This window comes from Bos mutus, chromosome 22, assembly GCF_027580195.1.
Source record: "Bos mutus isolate GX-2022 chromosome 22, NWIPB_WYAK_1.1, whole genome shotgun sequence".
Classification (NCBI taxonomy): domain Eukaryota; kingdom Metazoa; phylum Chordata; class Mammalia; order Artiodactyla; family Bovidae; genus Bos; species Bos mutus.
The window spans coordinates 45,467,022-45,491,013 of record NC_091638.1 but is presented as its reverse complement, the minus strand read 5'-3'; the positions used below and the strand labels follow the sequence as shown (position 1 = coordinate 45,491,013).

The window sequence follows — 23,992 nt, the reverse complement described above, 5'->3', positions numbered from 1 at the left end:
TGTAGATGTAATTAAGGACACTGATGAGCTAACCATAAAATAAGCAGCTTATAATGGATTGTCATAGTGCACCTAATGTTGGCCTCTGGGCCCTTAAAAACAAAAAGGAAGTCAGAGAAATGTGGCAAAGTGGAAATCATTGAAATTTGAAACATCAGAACACTGCTGGCCACCACTGGCTTGAAGATGGAGGGGGTGGGGCGGGGCAGGGCGGGGTGGGGCAGGGCGCATGTGAAAAGCATGAGGAAGTTAATTCTACCAAAACCCAGTGAGCTTGGGGGAGGAGCCTGAGTCCTTGATAAGCACTGCAGCCCCAACTGATAACCTGAATTTCAACCTACTGAGACCCTGATTGGGAAAGTCCAGCTCTGCTGTGCCAGAATTCTAAACAATAGAAACTGTGAGATAAAAAAGGTGTGATGTTTTCAGTGCTGCTGCATTTGTGGTGATTTGTTATGACAACAATAGAAAACTGATACAGGAGCTTTCTCCAGAAGCAACAGACCTCCAGGCAGAGTCTGACTCAACAGGGGAGATGGTCACCAAAAACTGGTAAAGGAATGAGGAAGTGAGCCCACAGAGGGAAGAAAGCCAATACAAAACACACTCCCTAGCAGCTCATCACTGTGGGGTGGGGGGTGGGGGGCTGGTCCTGTTGGGAACCTCTGGGAATCTGAGAGAAAGAGCCTTGGTCATGGTCTCTGAGGGCGCTAATCCTCCCGCTCTCACCTGCTTGCAGGGGTGTTACCTCTCCAGCAAGTCCAGCCTTTCTCTATTTCCTCCTTCCTTGCAGTCTCTCCTCAAGGAGAAGAAAGCAGTCTGATACATGGATTCCTCAGAAAGCACTGGAGACTAAAATATGACCTCTTGGGGTTACTGTGCACCTTAAAGATGACTTACAGAGATGGGCATCATTTAACCTTCTCAATAGCAAACTTCAAATGGAGGGATTCTAGGACTGTACCAATGGCAGAGGCTTTTCTAGTCTCCCTACTACATCTCCCTACAACCTCACCTCCCCATTACTCCCTACTACATCAGCTGTCAAGGCTTGTCAACTGTGAGCATTTACCAGCGGCACGCTTTGTGAATAAAGGCATGAGCCCGATCACAACCATGCTCTGAGTAGCCTTTCCCCACACCACCGTGCACATCTTTAACCACTTTAACATCTCGAATGAAAGCCACATATAAATACAAAGCATTATACTTATACACTAGTAATGATGGCAATAAATCCAAAGAACAAGAGTGAAACCTAGTGCCTGCAGACATTCTGAGGATGTGGGAGATACACGGAGGAACTAGTTTCTCAGCAGAAGCATAACTGTACCTCTGTCAGATGCAGTCTCACTCCCAGATAACCCCCACTGTTTCAAGACAATTAAAATCCTATCCTTCCTGAAATGAAAGTCTGTGATTTCAGGGAGCTTTCTATGGAAAGAGGAAATTGGGTTGGTCAATGGACTGGTTCAAAAACGGGAAAGGAGTATGTCAAGTCTGTATATTGTCACCCTGCTCATTCAACTTATATGCAGAGTACATTATGCAAAATGCCAGGCCGAAGGAAACTCAAGCTGGAATCAAGATTGCCATTAGAAATATCAATAATCTCAGAAATGCAGATGACACCACCCTTATGGCAGAAAGCAAAGAGGAACTAAAAAGCCTCTTCATGAAGGTAAAAGAGGAGAGTGAAAGAGTTCGCTAAAAACTTAACATTCAAAAAACGAAGATCAAGGCATCCAGTCCCATCACTTCATGGAAAATAGATGGGGAAACAATAACAGACTTTATTTTCTTGGGCTCCAAATCACTGAAGATGGTGACTGCAGCCATGAAATTAAAAGACCCTTGATCCCTGGAAGAAAGGCTATGACCAATCTAGACAACATATTAAAAAGCAGAGACATCACTTTGCTGACAATGGTCCATCTAATCGAAGCTACAGTTTTTCCAGTAGTCATGTATGAATGTGAGAATTGCACCATGAAGAAAGCTGAGGGCCGAAGAATTGATGCTTTTGAACTGTGGTGTTGGAGAAGACTCTTGCAAGTTCCTTGGATAGCCAGGAGATCAAACCAGCTAATCCTAAAGGAAATCAATCATAAATATTCTTTGGAAGGACTGATGCTGAAGCTGTAATACTTTGTCCATCTCATGCCAAGAGCAGACTCATTGGAAAAGATCCCGATGCTGGGAAAGATTGAAGGCAGGAGGAAAAGGGGATGACAGAGGATGAGATGGTTGGATGGCATGACCAATTCAATGGACATGAGTTTAACCAAACTCCAGGAGATAGTGAAGAACAAGGAAGCCTGGTGTGCTGCAGCCCATGGGGTTGCAAAGAGTCAGACATGACTGAGTGACCGAACAACAACAAATAGAACATACTGTACCACAAGCAAGCTGAATAGGCCTGGGGGTAATGCCTGAAGGCTGTCATGGGCCAGCAGAGGTGGCCAGGTGCAAATTCCTTATACAAACCATGAAAGGAACCTGAAACATTTTCTGGTGGCTAGTATGTGTGGCAGTACAGAGGGAGTACTAGATGAGAGACCTACCTCTCCAACTTGGCAGGATTCCTCAGAATATTTATACTGGGGCTAAAGTCACATGCATCACTTAGCACCAAAGGCTTCAACTCCCACTTCTCAAGGATACCATTTGTAGGATATGAGTGGCTTCTACCCATGCCTATAATATGTGTGTGGTTTTCTATTTTCCAGGCCCTGGACATCATTTATGCACTATTCAAACCATCTTCTGCTATTAATATGATATTATCCCTATTTCACAGATGAAGAAAGTGAGGCTTTCAGAGGTTAGGTGGGTTGCCTAACTAAAGTCACAAAGAGCTCAGATCTGAACCCAGGTCTGACTTGCTACCCTGGTCGCTGCTTCAAATATCTCCCAGCTTTTGGTACTTCACACTCAGATGGGTGCCAAGAGTTCAGCCTCTCTGACAGTGCATATAAGTATCCCTCTGCTCCTCCGAGTCCCAGTCTAGGCCACAGCATTCTCAAATCGGCCCTTCTGGGAGCCATCCAAAGAGTAGGCAGTCCTCAGCTTAGCAAGTTCAACCAAATCCTTTTCATTCGAGAAAGCACTTCAGTTTGCAGATAAATGAGACCTATTGTGTCATAAGAATAACTCTGAATATACTCTCATGCATTTAGACAAAAGTCAACCATTCCCAAACCTCAGTTGAGGCATGATGTGCAGTGGTTAAGTCCTTGGGCTCGGAAGAACTTCTGAGTCTACCTACTTGACTCCATCAATTACTAGCCTAGTGGCTTGGGAAGCAAAGCAATAAAATTCTGAAGCTCAGTTTCCCCATCTGTCAAGTAGACCATTATACAGTATCTGCTCATGGGTCTCTTGTAAGGATCTAATGAAATCATTCCCCTAGAGAGCTTTGCACTATGCCTGGAACATAACAAGTCCTCAATAAACATTAGTCTCATCATCATCATTATCATCTTATTATTTTCCAGTTTGTTATTAGTGGCAAACTTCCAGTTGATGAGGACACAGCAGCAACAGTCTCAAGAGCTGCCTTCCAGTTTTCTCTCTGGATAAAGCCCCAGACTTGGCCTCTCCTTGTTGACCTTTTGAGTCAGCCATTTGACTGCTTGTCACCGCCTCATTCACGGGGCACCACACTTCTGGGGGATCATAAGTAAGATTTAAGATCTGCATGATGGGACTGTCGAGTGGAATTCCTCTTTCTTTTTGGCAAAACTGCCAAGGCCTTCGAGAGCTGCCCTGGAAAGAGACCATACTTTGAATGTTTCAAATCATTACGCTGACATTCATGAAACATACTCCATGTGCCAAGCTCCACACTCAGAGCTGGAGCCTCACAACTGAATCAGTGTGGCCCCTGCCCTGGAGGAGAGCATGGGGAAGTGACTTTCAAATTACCAGCATAGAGCAGGACCTTGAGAGAGCAAATCCTAAAGATTAGAATGATAAAACAGTTCTACCACCTTTTATGTCTAGGTGAGTGCTGTCAATCTGAAAGTTTCTTTCTGGATCCAACATAGAACAATTCTTCAAGGTCATGACATTGATAAAATTTCTACACAACACATATGACAACAGTACAATAATCTTTCTTCTTCCAAAGAAAATGACAGGAGACAGAAACTGATCTTTGGCTCAGATGGATCCAGGTTTAAACTCTGGTTGGCTACTTCTTACTCATGTGACTTAGCAGGTGACCTAACCACCCAGGCCTTGTTCTTTTCATCTCCAAGATGAAATGTCAAGACCACCAGTTTCAGAGGGCTGCTGCATACATTAAGTGTGACAAGGCAGCTAAAGCACTTAGCACAGCACCTGGTGTTCAAAAATTATTAGATGTGCCTCTTATGATCACAATGCTTCAAAATTCCCTATGTAGTTGTTTTTTTTTTGGCAAAAATTCAGCACAGAAACTTCTAACAGATTTATAAAAGGAATAGTAGGTTTATATTTTCTAATAGAAAGCTTTCAATGCATACGACTTATCTCGGCAGTTCCACAGTACCCCTGCTTCAGCTGGAGCACACAGGAAGGGGACAGTTTTCACAAAGGCAAGCGTATACTTCAAGGTTGGCACTGGTGCCAGATAATGTGGGTCACCCCATGGAAATTCAGTTTTCTGCATTAGTTTTTAATGGTCCTCCTCTGCTGGGCATTTGGGGCTATGGTTTGAAGTAAATGCACTCAAATAAACATCTTTTGGTGCCAGAACTGCCATGGGCACATACTTTTCTTTCGATGGTCCTGGGAAGTGGTTTGTTAAACTATTGTTCTCGATTAAAAACTCATGTGTTTGTTCAGTCCAATATGGGTCGCTGCTTTGAGTGAAAGATCCCCTTGACATGGCAAAACCTCTACTTGTGACAAGCCAGTGCCAAGTATGTCTTAACCAGATGCAGACCCGGGTTTGATTAGCAGCCACTGAATTCCTTGTAAAATCAGATAATGATGGTTTTTCCTCTCTCTGCTGAGCAAATATCCTCGGCTTTTAATCAAGTCTATATATGAAAACCTCTATATAAATAACCCCACACAGTACAATGGTTTTAAACCTATGGTTCATCTCAACTTTCCTGACCTCTGACTGTTTAATCTGAGAAGGACCTGTGCAGTACCAACTAAAAATAAAGAGACTACAATATTTATTTTGGCAGATACCATATAGATACAATAGAGGGACATGTGGTGAGTGGAAATTCCCTACCACACACACAGAGAAGAGAAAGGACAGGCTCTGGAGCCCATTTTTGTTTTCCCACTTGTGGGAAAGCATCTATTGGATAATGATGATATTAGGACTGCAAAGACACGTGCCGCTCTGGAACGCAGCACAGACTCTGTGGCTGTGCACAGAAACTTCCTTCTCTGCCCTCTGAGATGTTCAAAGGGTCCAACTGCAAACCTGGGAAACATGAGCCTTTGCAGAGGGGCTGGAGCCTGAGCTTGGGCTCCCTCTCCTTTCTTGTGGGCACAGTTTGGGTGTCTGCAGTTAATTATTTGCAGGTGCATTTCTGCTGCATGCAACGGAATGAGTTCCCAGTTAGGGTCTTGCAGGTGTAATTAGCAATTTCCATCTCACTTTGAGGGGGCAAGTGGATAATTGTGCCTACAACGTGGTAACAGTTCCTGCCAAGGAGAATGCTCCATTGCAGACTGCTATCTGGGTATACAGCTCCATGAAATAGAATGCTGGGCATTCAGGAATAAGCATCAGGTGTGCTATTGGGGTTTAGAAGTGGAACCCCACATGGAGGGTGGGGCTAGGGGTTCTCTGAATCCTCGCATCCATAAATTAGTATGGAGCTAGAACAGAACCAAGGAACAAGAGCAACAGCGGGGTTCTCTGAGGTATAAGGGAGCAAAAGCGCTTGGCTGATGACACTGAGCAGTTCAAGAAAAACTAGCTCCAAGAGAGATTTTTCTCGTCCTTTGTAGGACAAAAAAGCAAAGCAGTGAGAAGAATAAATCTCTGTTAACTTTGCAATGAACTTTACAGTTAAATTGTTTCCACATAAATCTCATGTGAGCTCATATAAAGCTACAATATTCAAAATTTTAATAACACTTACTGAGTGCTTATTGTGTTGGATATTATCCCAAGAGTGTGTTTGTGTGTGTGTAAGCGTGTGTGTGTGTGTACTCAGATAATTCTCTTAACAGACCACTTTAAAAAATTACTATACCCATTTTACAGGAGACAGATTGAGGCAGAGAGAGATGAAGTAACATGCTCCAAGTGACCAGATCTCAAAGCTAGGCAGGCTAGCTCCAGGACACAAGCTAGCTTGCCACTAAAGATGAGAAAAATTTCCAACGAGATGATAGAATCAGGTAGTCAAAGATTTGCTCTGCAGGACCCAAGACCATTTATTTGTTCACTCATTTGGTCATCCGTTTATTCATCCATTCAACAACTCAAAGAACACTTGTGAGTATGTACTGCCTTTGAACCACTCTGCTAGGCTCCTACTTACAGGAGAAGGAGAGAGTCTTCCTGGCACTAGTGTCAGATAAATGTTTTTTAAGTTTCCCTGGTTGTTGTTGTTTTTTTTTTTTTCTTTTAATGTGGAGAGAAAAAAGGGGGAGAGAGTCAAAAAGAAGGAAGGAAATAGGAAGTAAGCAAAGGAGAGAGGTAGAAAAGCAGTGAGAGACAGGAGGGCGAGAGCCAGAGACACAGAAGAAAATGAGGGAAAAGGAGTCCTTGGAAATTAATTTCTCTTCTGAAAATGAATTCCTTATAAGGGAAGAGGAGAAGTCACACCAACCAAGCTGTAGGATTATACTGAGGAATGTTGAAGAGACCCTGTCCTACCTCCAGATGCTTCTTTCTTACTTTAACGGCAAGGGCAGGTTTCAAAGTTAGTTCTCACACTGAAATCTAAAAACCAAAAGGGACTCAGGCTCCCAGTGTAGCCCTCCGTGACCAAAAAAAGGGCTAATTCTGACTACCTGCATTCTGGATGGTCTATCCAATGCATATCAATGAGCCTGAAGAATCTCTGGTGTGATGTGGCTCAGTGTTGATAAGGCAAATCCCACTGATGGATTCCCTTACTGACTAACCAACTGTATGCTGTCATTTCTACTGAAGCATGTTTTTTTGTTTGTTTGTTTGTTTTTTGCCACTTTATTAATTGAAGGATATTTGCTTTACATAATTTTTGGTTTTCTGTCATACATCAAGAATAAGCCATAGGCGCACCTATGTCCCCTCCCTCCCGAACCTTCCTTCCAGGAAGCATGTTTTAACAGCACAATTAACCTATTCCTGTGAGAAGTGTCTCAGACCAAAACAGAAGATTAGTAACAATGTTCCCTAAAGAGTGGACAAAACTTGTGAGAGCTCCAGGACTAAAAATAATCAACCATTGTTTCTCGATGAGCCTGATGGTCATGATAGCCAGAGCGGACCTGGTGTGCATGTTAACTTTTTCTCAGGGGCCATTAACTAAACCTCATGAGAAATCTAAGAACCTATGAACCTAATAACACCTAATACATATTGAGAGCTTCCATATGCCCCACACTGTGCAAAGCTCTTTAAGAAGACTATCTGATGATGGAGAATATCTCACAGTAACCCTTTGAAGTAGATACCATAGACTGGGCCTTAGAGAAGCCTAGCATCTTAGCTGGCAAGTAGCAGGACAGAGATAAAATCTGTGCACTTGGATGCTTTCGCACTTTGCTGCCAGTGTGCACATGGAGATGATTTGAAAATGATATTTCCTTTGATGTTTCTCAGGATCTCACTTAAAACCTCAAACATAGTTTCTTTTTTTGAGAGGACATTTCCACTGTAAAAGTCCACTTTGCTTTATTGGTTTCATCAAATAGCTGGGCATTTATTCTGCTGGCTTACCATAAAGTCATGCAAGAATACATTTTAGCTGCCCTTTCTAAAATCCCCTGAGATCTGAACTTGGCATAGTGCAGTCACTCAGGAGATGTTGAACTTGGCATAGAGATAGTCATCCAAAAATAATTTCCTTTTAAGATCCTCACTTATTCCACAAAGAATCTAAGGTCAACTAACACGTGGGTCTGTTCGTGAAATGTATGCTGTTATAACATGATCTTCAAGTTACTCCATTAGAGCCAAAATGTGTTATATCCCTTGAGTTAAATTATTCTGCCTTAAAATGAATTGCACGGCAGTGAAAGTAGGGGCTAAGTGCCCCTCTTAGTGAGCCAGTTTAATTGTTTTTCTCATCCTCACCACTGGCTCTTATCATCATACAGACTTTTCTTGACTTGCAGGAATTGTTATTAGTCATTATGCTGCCCAGAAATCTCCATGGAAAGCCCTTCCCTCCCTTGTCTCACTCACCAATCAGACGTGGCTTTGCCAGTACCATCTTGGCTAAACTGATGAGGTCAGGTACTGTGCAATTCCATTCATTTCCATCTTAAAAGATGTGAAGCAGTCACTTGGCCTCTTTGTGCTGAGTTAGCAGACCAAAACTGGGTCCATTTTAATGAGACATTTTATGCCCATTGTAATCGAGCTGGCCTCATAAGAAAGCTGGTCATGGGCAGTCACCCATCTGAGTGATCTGAAGTGACCCCAAAGAGTTCACCATGACCCAGGGCCTTAAATTCCCATCATTCAAACTGGACCACACGTGATGCTCTTTGAAAACACCAATATCCTCCCAGAGGAAGCACAGGCTGCCTTCATAGTAGGCAGCTCTGGTTTTGGTGGTCTAGTATCCCCACACTTTGGCATGTGTCCTCCTTATCATGCCCTGAAGTCCTCAGGCATGGGTCCTGCTCCTCCCTGCCTCTGGCTGGGCATTTTACCCGGCTGGGCATTCACAGTGTGTGCCTCTCCTTCTCCTCACTCCTACAATAAATAATTGGCTCAGAGATGTGTCAGAATCCAACTAGTGCCCAGTAAGAGGCAAAGAGGATTTAGGGATGTTGTTATCCACCGCATGGAGAAAACCCATCTCTGCTAGGAGAAACGAAGGCCTCTCTATGAAGAGAAAAGGCTTGAGGGACAGCAGGAGGGACAGAAGCCCTGATGGCTATTTGAGCACTTCCTTAATCCCTCTGGCTTCTCTCAGTTACAAGGACCAACTAATTACTTTCTTAGCTCATGCTATTTTGCAATGAATTTCTGTCAACTGCAGTGTACTAACTAGTAGATTGTTTCATAAATGCTCTGGAATTGATTTTATTCAAAGTTAAAAAAGATCCAAGTGAAACAGACAAGTAACAGGGCAAATGTTGACAAGAGGGGAGCATATGGCAGATCTAAATGAGGCCTCCCACAGGCAAGCTTAACAATTCAGGTCCCAGGATCAGCAAGAAGCCCAGAGGCAAATAGCAGGAAGGATGGTCTCAGAGTGGGACAGAAAGGGCAGAGTAGTACATAAAATAAAAAAAAAAAATAAAATAAACTGTTTTGGTACAGTTACTTTGAAAAATTGTTTTGCAGTATTTACTAAAACTGAAAACACACATACCTATGACCAAATACTTCTATTCCCAATACTAACATGCAGGCATGCACACACACACAAAACATCCTACAAATAGCAGCACTATTTATAATGGCCTCAAACTGGAAGCAGCATTAAATGCCCATCAAGAAAAGAATGGATAAATGAACTAGGAGATAGTGATCTAAGAAAATACTATACAACCAGAAAAATGAATTAACAAATACACCAGCTGCATATAATATGGATGAATCTCATAAACATAATGTAGAGTCCAAGAAACAGACACAAAGCAGTACATACGGCACAATCCCATTTAGATAAAGTCCAACTGGCAAAACTCATCCATGGTGTTAGTCTGGATAGGGACTAGCCTTGGGAGTGTAGTGCTTGGGAAGGTGTAATGGGCAGCTGCTGCTGGTCTTGCTCTACTTCACGATCTGGATGTGAGTTTCGAGGGTAAACGAGTTTGTGTAAGATCCCTTATACTGTATACTTAGGATTTGTGTTCTTTCTGTATGTATGTTAGTGTTAAACATTATAAAAGCCCCCCCTTTTTTCACACCACTGCAGCTAATGAATTTGCTGTGGAAACAATTCTTCCATTTGGGGTTTTGAGCAATGTATGGGAGGGATTGGGGGCAGGAGGAAAAGGGGACGACAGATGATGAGATGGCTGGATGGCATCACCGACTCGATGGACGTGAGTTTGGGTGAACTCTGGGAGTTGGTGATGGACAGGGAGGCCTGGCGTGCTGCAATTCATGGGGTCGCAAAGAGTCGGACACGACTGAGCGACTGAACTGAACTGATATGGTTACTACCCTGGGCCTTCTCAGTTCTACTTGTCTTGCTTTCTTCTTTCTGCCTCTCCTCACTCCCAAAAGGCTCGTGTTGAATGCTACACACATACAAGGCTCAGAGCTGTCCCTCATTCTGCAGGAACCCCTACCAATTGACTTTGCTGGTGCTCATCCACTTACCTCCCACAAAAGAAGAGCTTTGATAGAACTGGAGAAGGGAGCTGATGAGCTGGTCTACTGGAATTAAGAGGCTTCTGTAGACCCATATTTGAGTGGTCTAAATTCAAAAGAGGAAGCAAAAGTGGTGGCAGACACTATTTACTAAACTTCTTTTATCTTCTTCCCAGCATGCAGCTAGGTTGCATCTTCCAGACCCCACTGCAATTAGGGAGCCATGTGACTGACTTTTAGTTAGTGAAGTGTGAGTGAAAATAATGTGCACCTTTTCCAGGACAACCCTTAAGCCCCTATTTGTATTTGCTAGGGCTGCCGTAACACAGACTGGGTGGCTTAGACAACAGAAATTTATTTTTTCACAGTCCTGAAGGCTAGAAGTTCAGGACCAAGATGTTGGCAGGTTTGGTTTCTTCTAAGGCCTCTCTCCTTGGCACATCCTTACTGTGTCTTCACATGGTCTTTTCACTATGCACATACATCTCTAATGTCTATGTCCAAATTTCCTCTTTTTTTTCTTTTCTTAAATAACCTTTTTAATTTGGACAAGCTGGTAAGTGATAGGGGATTCAGAATTCAAACACAGATCCTTCTCACAGTAGGGACATTATTGTTCTGGCCTCCCTAGCTGCAATGAGCAGTACTTTCCACTCGGTAGGACAATGGACATACTGACCACAACCATCATTTCTGAAGATGTTGGTTTCACCAGATTAAGTCTGAGCAGTGTGTGCTGCAGCAAGTAAGTAAGTGGCATTATACAGGTTTTGGAAGGAAGGAGGAATGGATGGTGTTAAAGGGTGTTAAATAGGATGCTTCAAGTTTTCTTTTCTTATAAAGGCAACAGTCATACTGAATTAGGTCCTACTCTATAAGTCTCATTTCATAACCTCTCTAACTTCAAATACAGCCACGTTCTGAGATACTGAAGTACCCCTTGTGAATTTTTGGTAGGGGAGGGCATGCTTCTGACTATATCACTATTCATGATTCTCTAGGCTCTCTCTCCACCCACCAGCTAGCCATCAACATCCAAATGATGTTCTAAGCCATAGATTGAAGATGGTCAAGCCTCGCTGGTGCTGGGTCCCAGAACAATTATGTGGGAGCTTAGATCCAACCCCAAATATGTTGGCTTCCCTAGTGGCTCAGATGGAAAAGAATCTGCCTGCAATACAGGAGACCTGGGTTCAATCTCTGGGCTGAGAAGATCCCCTGGAGAAGAGAATCGCAACCCACTCCAGTATTCTTGCCTAGAGAATTCCATGGACAGAGGCTACAGTCCCTGTGATCACAGAGTCAGACACGACTGTGTGACTAACACTTTCATTTTCACTTAGACCCTGTTAACTTAGATTCTGCTTGGATTTACATGAGGAAAAAATAAACTCTATGAGCAAGAAACAAACTCCTGTATGTTTGAGCATTTATACTCAAACATGGGGGTCTAAGCATGAAAGCATTAGTTGGCTTGAAGTAAGATGAAGAGCAAAGCATTTTTTGACATTTTGCCAAAAATCAGCCTAGGTGGACTGATTATTTATGTTGAGGATTCTGAGGCCTCTCAAAATACTTTATCGTTTCTAGTATTATCACATGGTTTACATCAGTGTCTCTCAAACAGCTGTAAAAGTATGGAATCTTGGATCTCAACCCACACCTGCTAATCAAAATCCCAGTGCATTTGGGAGCACTGCATTTTTAATAAGCCTATATGTCACTCAAATGCAAACTAAAATTTCAGAAGCATTGGCTTACCCAGTGGGTTTATTTCTAATTTTAAAAATGAACACTGAGTGGGTATAGTAAAGCTGTTATTGACTAAATGTGATTAGCTACTGAGGTAAGTTTTTAGAATTGCTCCATGGAATTATCAAACATGTTCATTTTTATTTCCTCTCTGTTCCAGGTAAAACAAATAATTCTTTCTTCTAGTTAATCACCACTATTTTATGATGACTTACCACTGGATTGAGGTCTCAGCTACAACTCCCATTTGTTTAATATTATGATTTTTCTCAGTAACTTTCATTGAAATTACAGTTGACAAAGATGTTTAACCAGTTCTCCTTTTTGTCCTCATTCCAGGGTATGAGCAGAGTTGCTTAGTTCTTAATATCACAATTTTAGGTCCATGCTGAGTCAGAGAAGAAATAAGTCACCTTGAAAACTACTTCTACTCCATTTTATGTATGTGAGTCTTGAGTTGGCATTTCTCAAAGTGTGACAATGGTTCCTTAGGATTTTAATAGTTGATAACAAATAAAATGGTTCCATGGTTAAAGTTATTGGGAAATATAATGAAAAATTTATCACATTTATCTAAAGACTATATTCTGAATCACTAATAGTTGCATATATTTTATAATTTATAAAAAATTTTTCCAGAGTTAACTTGCCACAAAGTGTCTTTGTATATCTATGTTAACAATTTATAATATCACTGTTCTTCAGAATAAAAACATTTATCTTACAAATCCCTAGTAATTATTATTTAAGGTCATATCATGGGTTTTTGTTTGTTTGTTTCTTTGTTTTTTGCTAACAAAGGTCTGTATAGTCAAAGCTATGGTTTTTCCAGTGGCCATGTACATATGTGAGAGTTGGACCATAAGGAAGGTTGAGCACTGAAGAACTGATGCTTTCAAATTGTGGTACTGGAGAAGTCTCTCTCATTTTTTTTCTTTTTTAGATTTATAATTTTTTAAAATTAATTGATTTTTTATTGAAGGATAATTGCTTTACAGAATTTTGCTGTTTTCTGTCAAGTTCAGTTCAGTTCAGTTACTCAGTCGTGTCCGACTCTTTGCGACCCCATGAACCGCAGCACGCCAGGCCTCCCTGTTCATCACCAACTCCTGGAGTTTACTCAAACTCATGTCCATCGAGTCAGTGATGCCATCTAACTATCTCATCCTCTGTCGTCCCCTTGTCCTCCTGCCTTCAATCTTTCCCAACGTCAGGGTCTTTTCAAATGAGTCAGCTCTTCGCATGAGGTGGCCAAAATACAGGAGTTTCAGCTTAAACATCAGTCCTTCCAATGAGCACCCAGGACTGATTTCCTTTAGGATGGAATGGTTTGATCTCCTTGCAGTCCAAGGAACTCTCAAGAGTCTTCTCCAACACCACAGTTCAAAAGCATCAGTTCTTCATTGCTCAGAGCTTTCTTTATAGCCCAACTCTCACATCCATACATGATTACTGGAAAAACCATAGCCTTGACTAGATGGATCTTTGTTGGCAGAGTAATGTCTCTGCTTTTTAATATGCTGTCTAGGTTGGTCATAACTTTCCTTCCAAGGAGTAAACATCTTTTAATTTCATGGCTGCAATCACCATCTGCAGTGATTTTGGAGCCCAAAAAAATAAAGTCTGTCACTGTTTCCACTGTTTCCCCATCTATTTGCCATGAAGTGATGGGACAGGATGCCATGATCTTTGTTTTCTGAATACTGAGCTTTAAGCCAACTTTTTCACTCTCCTCTTTCACTTTCATCAAGAGGCTCTTTAGTTCTTCTTCACTTTCTGCCATAAGGGTGGTGTCATCTGTCAAACCTCAACATTAATCAGCCATAGGTAGACATATATCCCCTCCCTTTTGAAGCTCCCTCCCATCTCCCTCCCCATCCCACTCCTCTGGGTTGATACAAAGCCCATGTTTGATGTTCCTGAGCTATACAGCAAATGCCCATTGGCTATCTATTTTACATATGGTAATGTAAGTTTCCATGTTACTCTTTCCATACATTTCACCCTCTCCTCGCCTCTTCCCATGTCCATCAGTCTATTCTCTGTGTCTGATTCTCCATTGTTATCTGCAAGTAAATTCTTCAGTACCATTTTTCTAGATTCTGTATATATGTATTAGAATATGATATTTATCTTTCTCTTTCTGACTCACTTAACTCTGTATAATAGGTTCTAGGTTCATCCACCTCATCAGAACTGACTCAAATGCATTCCTTTTTTATGCTTGAGTAATATTCCATTGGGTATATGTACCACAACTTCTTTATCCATTCATCTGTCGATGGACTTCTAGGTTGCTTTCATGTTCTAGCTATTGTAAATAGTGCTGCAATGAACAATGGGATACATGTGTCTCTTTCAATTTTGGTTTCCTCAGGATATATGCCTAGGAGTGGGATTGCTGGGTCATAAGGTGGTTTTCTTCCTAGTTCTTTAAGGAATCTCCATACTGTCTTCCATAATGGCTGTATCAATTTACATTCCCACCAACAGTGCAAGAGTGTTCCCTTTTCTCCACACCCTTTCCAGTATTTATTGTTTGTAGACTTTTTCATGAGGGCCATTCTGACCAGTGTGAAGTGATATCTCATTGTAGTTTTGATTTGCATTTCTCTAATAATGAGTGATGTTGAGCATCTTTTCATGTGTTTGTTATCCATCTGTATGTCTTCTTTGGAGAAATGTCTGTTCAGGTCTTTTTTCGACTTTTTCACTGGGTTGTTTGTTTTTCTGGTATTGAGTTGTATGAGCTGCTTGTATATTTTGGAAATTAATCCTTTGTCAGTTGTTTCATTTGCTATTATTTTTTCCCATTCTTAGGGTTGTCTTTTCACCTTGCTTATAGTTTCCTTTGCTGTGCAAAAACTTTTAAGTTTAATCAGGTCCCACTTGTTTACTTGTGTTTTTATTTCCGTTACTCTAGGAGGTTGGTCATAGAGGATTTTGCTTTGATTTTCATCATCGAGTATTCTGCCTACATTTTCCTCTAAGAGTTTTACAGTTTCTGGTCTTACATGTAGGTCTTTAACCCTTTTTGAGTTTATCTTTGTGCATGGTGTTTGGAAGTGTTCTAATTTCATTCTTTTACATGCAGCTATCCAGTTTTCCCAGCACCATTTATTGAAGAGGCTGTCTTTGCCCCATTGAATATTCTTGCCTCCTTTGTCAAAAATAAGGTACCCATAGGTGCATGAGTTTATTTCTGGGTTTTCTATCTTGTTCCAAAGGTCTGAAGTGAAGTGAAGTGAAGTCGCTCAGTCGTGTCCGACTCTTTGCGACCCCATGGACTGCAGCCTTCCAGGCTCCTCCATCCATGGGATTTTCCAGGCAAGAGAACTGGAGTGGGTTGCCATTTTTTGTGCCCGTACCATACTGTCTTGATGACTGTAGCTTTGCAGTATAATCTGAAGTCAGGAAGGCGGATTCCTCCAGCTCCATTCTTCTTCTCAAGACTGCTTTGGCTATTTGGGGTCTTTTGTGTTTCCATATGAATTGTAAATTCTTTTGTTCCAGTTCTATGAAAAATGCCATTGGTCATTTGATAGGGATCACATTGAATCCATAGATTGCATTTGGTAGTACAGTCATTTTCACAATATTGATTCTTCCTACCCAGGAACATGGAGTATCTCTCCATCTGTTTATGTCATCTTTGGTTTCTTTCATTAGTGTCTTATAATTTTCTTTGTACAGTTCTTTTGTCTCCTAGGTAAGTTTATTCCTAGATATTTAATTCTTTTTGTTGCCATGGTGAATGGGATTGATTCCTTAATTGCTCTTTCTGATTTTTCATTGTTAGTATATAGAAATGCAAGTGATTTCTGTGTATTGATTTTGTACCCTGAAACTTTGTTAAATTCACTGATTAGCTCTAATAATTTTCTGATACTGTCTTTAGGGTTTTCTATGTACAGTACCATGTCATGTGCAAACAGTGAGAGCTCTACTTCTTCTTTTCTGATCTGGATTCCCTTTATTTCTTTTTCTACTCTGATTGCTGTAGCTAGGAACTCCAGAGCTATGTTGAATAATAGTGGGAAAAATGGACACCGTTGTCTTGTTCCTTTTCTTAGAGGGAATGCTTTCAGTTTTTCACCATTGAGAATAATGTTTGATGTAGGCTTATCGTATATGGCCTTTACTATGTTGAGGTAGGTTCCTTCTATGCCCATTTTTTGAAAAATTTTAATCATAAATAGGTGCTGAGTTTTGTCAAAGGCTTTTTCTGTATCTTTTGAGATGATCATATGGTTTTTATCTTTCAATTTGTTAATATGGTGTATCACACTGATTGATTTCCATATATTGAAGAATCCTTGCATCCCTGCAATAAACCCAACTTGATCATGGTGTATGAGCTTTTTGATATGTTGCGGAATTCTGTTTGCTAAAATTTTGTTGAGGATTTTTGCATCTATGTTCATCAGTGATATTGGCCTGTAGCTTTCTTTTTTGTGTATTTTCTTTGTCTGGTTTTGGTATCAGGGTGATGGTGGCCCACAGAATGAGTTTGGAAATGTTCCTTCCTCTGCAAATTTTTTAAAGAGTTTTAGAAGGATGGGCATTAGCTCTTCTCTAAATGTTTTATAGAATTCTCCTGTGAAGCCATCTGGTCCTGGGCTTTTGTTTTTGGAAGATTTTTGATCACAGCTTCAATTTCAGTGATTGTAATTGTGTTGTTCATAATTTCTATTTCTTCCTGGTTCAGTCTTAGAAGATTGAACTTTTCTAAGAATCTGTCCATTTCTTCCAGGTTATCTATTTTATTGTCATATAGTTGTTCATAATAGTCTCTTATAATCCTTTGTATTTCTGCATTGTCTGTTGTAACCTCTCCTTTTTCATTTCTAATTTTGTTGATTTGATTCTTCTTTTTTTCTTGATGAGTCTGGCTAAGGGTTTGTCAATTTTGTTTATCTTCTCAAAGACCAGCTTTTAGTTTTATTAATCTTTACTACTGTTTCTTTCATTTCTTTTTCATTTATTTCTGCTCAGATCTTTATGATTTCTTTCCTTCTACTAAGTTTGTTTTTTTTTCTTTTTCCAGTTGCTTTAGGTGTAAAGTTAGGTTGTCTATTCGATGTTTTTCTTGTTTCGTGAAGTATGGTTGTATTGCTACAAACTTCCCTCTTAGAACTGCTTTTGGTGCATCCTATAGGTTTTGCTTTGTCATGTTTTCATTGTCATTTGTTTCTAGAAATTTTTTTATTTCCCTTTTGATTTCTTCAGTAACCCATTGGTTATTTAGAAATGTGTTGTTCAATCTTCATGTGTTTGTGTTTCTTACAGTTTTTTCCTTGTAATTGATATTTAGTCTCATAGCATCGTGGTCAGAGAAGATGCATGAAACAATTTCAATTTTCTTAAATTTACTGAGGTTTTATTTGTGACCCAAGATGTGGTCTATCCTGGAGAATGTTCCATGTGCACTTGAGAATAAGGTGTATTCTTCTGCATTTGGATGGAATGTCCTGAAGATATCAATGAGATCCATCTCATCTAATGTATCATTTAAGACTTGTGTTTCCTTATTAATTTTCTGTTTTGATGATCTGTCCATTGGTGTGAGTGGGGTGTTAAAGTCTTCTACTATTATTGTGTTACTGTTAATTTCTCCTTTTATGTCTGTTAGTGCTTGTCTTATATATTGAGGTGCTCCTATGTTGGGTGCATAGAAATTTACAATTGTTATGTCTTCCTATTGGATTGAGCCCTTGATCATTATGTAGTGTCCTTCCTTATCTCTTGTAATATTCTTTATTTTAAGGTATATTTTGTCTGATATGAGGATTGCTACTCCAGTTTTCTTTTGCTTCCCATTTGTATGGAATATATTTTTCCATCCTCTCACTTTCAGTCTATATTTGTCTTTAGGTCTGAAGTGGGTTTCTTGTAGACAGCATATATATGGGTCTTGTTTTTGTATCCATTCAGCCAATCTGTGTCTTTTGGTTGGAGCATTTAATCCATTTACATTTAAAGCAATTATTGATATATATGTTTCTATTGTCATTTTCTAATTGTTTGGGGATGATTTTGTAGATCTTTTTTCTTCTCTTGTATTTCTTGACTATATAAGTCTGTTTAACATTTGTTGTAAAGCTGTTTGGTGGTACTGAATTATTTTAACTTTTGCTTGTCTGAAAAGCTTTTTATTTCTTCATCAATTTTAAATGAGATCCTTGCTGGGTACAGTAATCTTGGTTGTAGATTTTTCCCTTTCAGTACTTTAAATATATCCTGCCATTTTCTTCTGGCCTGCAGAGTTTCTGCTGAAAGAACAGCTATTAAGTATATGGGATTTCCCTTGTATATTACTTGTTGCTGTTCCCTTGCTGCTTTTAATATTTTTTCTTTGTGTTTACTCTTTGTTAGTTTGATTAGTATGTATCTTGGCATGTTTCTCCTTGGGTTTATCTGGTATGGGACTCTTTGTGCCTCTTGGACTTGATTGGCTATTTCCTTTTCCATCTTGGGGAAATTTTCAACTATAATCTCTTCAAAAATTTTCTCATACCCTTTCTTTTTCTCTTCTTCTTCTGGGATTCCTATAATTCGAATGTTGGTGCATTTGATATGGTCCCAGAGGTCTCTGAAACTATCCTCAGCTCTTTTTATTCTTTTTACTTTATTCTGCTCTTCAGAAGTTATTTCTACCATTTTATCTTCCAGCTCATTGATTCATTTTTCTGCCTCAGATATTCTGCTATTGAGTCCTTCTAGAGTATTTTTAGCTTTAGTAATTGTGTTGCTTGTCTCTATATGCTTATTCTTTAATTCTTCTAGGTCTTTGCTAATTGATTCTTGCATTTTTTCTATTTTGTTTTCAAGGTTTTTGTTTTTTTTTTTTAATCATTTTTACTATCATTATTCTGAATCCTTTTTCAGGTAATTTTCCTATTTCCTCTTCATTTATTTGGACTTCTGTGTTTCCAGTTTGTTCTTTCATTTGTGCAGTATTTCTGTCTTTTCATTTTTAAAAAAAATTTATTGTGTTTGAGATCTCCTTTTTCAAGGCTTCAAGAAAAGTTGAATTCTTTCCTTGAATAAGGTTGAATTCTTTCTTCCTTTTTGTTTCTGCCCTCCTAAGGTTGGTCCAGTAGTTTGTGTGAGCTTTGTATACGGTGAGATTAGTGCTGAGTTTTTGATTGTTTGTTTCTCCTCTGATGGGGAAGGCTGAGTGAGGTGGTATTCCTGTCTGCTGATTACTGGGTTTGTATTTTTGTTTTGTTTGTTGTTTCAATGAGGTGTCCCACACAGGGTGCTACTGGTGGTTGGGTGATGCCAGGTCTTGTATTCAAGTGGTTTCCTTTGTGTGGGTTCTCACTACTTGATACTCCCTAGGGTTAGTTCTCTGGTAGTTTGGAGTCAGTGCTCCCACTCCAAAGGCTCAGGGTTTGATCTCTGGTCAGGAACAAAGATTCCATAAGTGGTTTATTATGGCATCATGTTGTTTTTTCACTAATATAGTTACTTCTGAATTTATGTTAGGACCATTATTTATATACAATGGTTCTCTCAGCCCTATGATAATTCAGGACATCTCTTGAAAGATATTTTAAAGAGAAGAGAGCTCTCCTCTGGAAAACTAATACTGTACCTATGGTGACACTACAAATTCCTAAAGTTAATGTAAAATAATGGAGACTGAAAAACTGCTCCATGTGCTGGTGTTAGCAGCAGTACTGTGTCTGGTGTTTTTGTCAGAAGGGCCCTCAGTAACCACCTGATATGGATAGCAAACACTGAGCATATATGCCTTTGTTTTGTCCTCTTGTGCCACAGCAGACACCAATAATCAATTCAGCAACTATTCTAATGCACTTGGCCAGTATGGGCCTCAAAATGTTTATGAACACTGTGCTCCAGGAAATCCCTACAAAACAATCAGAATCAGAGCTCTGGTTGAACTCTACTACTGAGTAGTTATAATTTCAAGAGTTCACCAGAGTCTAGAGTCAGAATGCATTACTTTGAAGCCTAAATATTCAACTTTGGCAAATCAAGTAACTTCCCTCAGCCTCAATCCTATTACCTGGAAAAAGGAAATTTAATAGCATGTATATTACAGCTGCTGTGAGATTATGTATCTTACAGCTGTTGTGAGGTTAAGTGAGATAATCCATGTAATGCACAAAGCCTAACATTTATCATTGTTTAATATTTTCATTTATTGTCTGATCTACTAGGTAGCCCCTCCTCATTATACAAAAGCCTAAAACTGAAGTCCAGAGAGCACCTTAAACCACTTCAAGTTAACAATTCTAAGATTCCTGATTTCCATTTTGGTTTTTCTCTCTCTCCTGTATTCATTCTGTAAAAAGGCTTTATTAAACTTATTTATCTACTAGCAATGAAAGTATTCTCTAACTTTATCTCTAACTACTTAGATAGTTCTAAAAAGATTTAAAATAGCTTTCAAATAGAAGGGCTGGTAATGCATATTCTGGACTGGGAAGGGTTCCAACTATTCTGCCCGATTTTTCTTGGCGCCAATGGCTATCATGGAAGAGCTGGTTGTAGTAAGAGGTTACAGGGCAAAGCACAGCCTGTTTCATTTTAACAACAGCCTCACTTTACTTGTTACTGACAATGCCCTTCTTTACATTAGCTGTGACCCCAGATGACTGCCTTAACAAAAGGAAGTAACACTGTCTAATTGTTCTGGATTCCCCTGCAACAACTCCCTCTTGGGTAAAGGGGCATTCCTGGCCTTATTCCAGTACATTTATTCATCCCCTCAGCATGCAAAAAAAAAAAAAAAAAAAAGAAGAAAAGAAATTATAAATAGTCACATGGTGATAATTAACTCTTTCTTGCTTCTATAAATGCTATATCTGATTATTCATAAATGCAATGCACATGTGGGTAAAGACATTCACTGAATAATCACTACACAAATGTAAACAGTCAATTTGTCATGGAAAAATCTTGGGCATAATGCAAATCAAGATGTTGTTGTTTTAATATGTCTATTCTCATATAATGAGCAGAAACCCTATCTGAAAACATGATCCTAACTTTCTCATAGTACATAGGTCCCTATGAGTTCTATATCTCATCTCCCACACCAACAAAGCCTGGGTTAAAGCCTGTAAGAAATGTCAAGAATCAATGGGAACTGTATGAGTCATGGACCAAGAATAAGAACCTTCACCAGCAGGAAGTTCCAGAATCCATGATAAATGCAGAGCCCTTCATGAAAGAATGTCATTCAAGACATTCACAAACCTGTTCCACTCAGAGGCAATGGTGGAAGCCATACAACATTGCCTGTGTTCAGTATATCCCTTGCTGTAGACAAATCGATTAAAACCACCTGGAAAGTTGTCAGCCATTTTAAACACTCAGATCACAGTTGTGCTACCAACTGTGACTGTTTAGAGAAATCACTTAAGCGCTAAGAGGCATGAAAGAATAAATTCTGAACTTAACTATTAAAGAACATGGGGGAAATTACATAATGGCAGGTAACATTTAACCCTTTAAACAATGTCCTGAGACTCTCATTGCTGGCCAAAAGGGAGTAGTCCTCTGCAGCCCCATCTCTCTCACTGATTATAACTAAATGCTGTATAAAAGCAGCTTCCTAAGGACCCCAAATGTGAAGTGTCTGCAGCAGCCCACATAAACAGAACTCTCAGAGAAATCCCACCTTTCTCATCAGAAAACTGGGGAGGAGAGCCCTGCGAAGTGGAGAGTGTAGAGGGAATCCAGGAGAGTAAAGAGCTGAATAAGATAATCCTATAATTCTGTGTTGTTGTTCAGTCACCCAGTCATGTCCAGCTGTTTGCAACTCCATGGACTGCATCACACCAAGCCTCCCTGTTCCTCACCATCTCCTGAAGTTTGCCCAAGTTTATGTCCATTGCATTGGTGATGCCATCCAGCCACCTCATACTCTGTGTATGAACCTGCAAAACTACTCGGCTCATCCTTAAGCTGTGCATGAATGGAATAGACCTAAAGTCTTTGAAAACTGAATCAACACTGAAACCACCACTCACAGATGAATAAACAGAACTTGCAATGAATTTAACTATATTGCATGCTAAACCAAACATCCTATATTCTCCAAAGAATTTTAGCAGGACCCAGTGTCTACATTACACAATATTTAAAATGTTAAGAAAACTTGCCAAACAAAAATCTGGAATACATGGCAAATTTGCAAAGAAAAAGATGATCAACAGATGCCAACCCCAACATGACACAGATTATCAGACAAAAACTTTAAAGCAAACATTCTAACTATGCTGCATGATATAAAGATTGTGTGTGCGTTGTGTGTGTGTGTGTGTGTGTGTGTGTGTGTGATAGTTGCTCAGTTGCATCTGATTCTTTGTGACCCCATGGATTGTAGCCTGCCCAGGCTCTTCTGTCCCTGGAATTCTCCAGGCAAGAATATTGCAGTGGGTAGTCATTCCCTTTGCCAGGGGATCTTCTCAATTGAGGTATCAATCCTGGGTTTCCTGCATTGCAGGCAGATTTTTGTTTTTTTTTTAACCATTTGAGCCACCAGGGAATTAAATACACTTTAAGTAAATTGAAAAAAAGAAATTCTCGTCAGAGATAAAAGCTATGCAAATAAAATAGCTGAAATTAAAAATCACCATATGACTCAATGCCAGAATGAAAAGGACCATGGAAAGGGACATGAAACTTGAAGATAAATCAATAGAAAACACCTGATCCAAAATAAGAGAAGAAAATCCTCAATAAAATATAAACAAAGTATATAATTTGTTTATAATAATATATAAACAAACCTGTGGAACAATATCAAAATGTGTAACGTTTGTGCTATTGGAATACTACCAAAAGAGAAAAAGAGACTCATGTTTAAAAAAAAAATTGTGAAAAAAATGACTGAAACTTCTGAGATTTGGTAAAAGACATAAATTCACAATGAAAAGAACTAGAACAAACTTTAAACAGTAGAAACTCAAAGAAAATTACCCATAGCTATATCAAAATCAAACTGCTAAAAGCCAAAGATAAAAAAAGTCTAGAGAAAAATGGCATGCTACACAAAGGGGAATAATAAATGACATGACTGTGTATCTCTCACCAGAAATCATGGAGGCCAGATGATAGCAAAAAAAAAAAGTTTTTAATAGTCTTGACAGGAAAAAAAAAATCTGTCAATCCAGAATTCTGTTGCCAGCAAAATAATCTTCAGGAATAAAGAGAAAATTCTCTGACAAAGATACATTCAGAGAATTTATCAACAGCAGATCTGCTCTAAAAAAGTGACCCAAAAAATGCTGTTCAAAATTAAGGGAGATTAAACCAGGAGAAAATCCAGAAATTCAGAAAAGAAGGAAGCTCTAAAGCAATGGGAAATGACTGGAAAATATGCTAGACTATATTTCCTCCTCTTTGGACCTTTAAGTTATATATGAATTACATGTTCTTTTAAACGTAAAAATTATAATGTTTCTGGTGGGGTTTTCAATGTATGTTTGCAACATGTTTGCAACAAATACAACATATAATTGAAAACTGAAGACAATGACAGGGTTGTGAGGTTTCTTTCTTTCACTGGATGTATTAGAACATTAATTTTAAGTACACCACACAAGACTAAATACACAGAGACAGAAATCTCTAGAGCAACCACTTAAAAATTAAATGTACATAGTAAAAAAGCCAACAGAGAAAGTCAAATGGAATATTAAACATAGTCAAATAATCTGAAAGTTCTTAAGAAGAAATAGGTAAAATTAGATAAGGTAAACAGGAAACACATGATAAAATGGGAAACCTAAATTAAATCATACCAATCAT

General features: G+C 39.4%; 1 protein-coding gene across 3 annotated transcripts in view; it reads right to left on the bottom strand.

The window, feature by feature from the left end:
* The window catches only part of ERC2 (ELKS/RAB6-interacting/CAST family member 2), a 996,367-nt gene that overhangs the window by 315,488 nt on the left and 656,887 nt on the right, over nt 1-23,992 (bottom strand). The gene's annotated exons all lie outside the window — the stretch shown is intronic.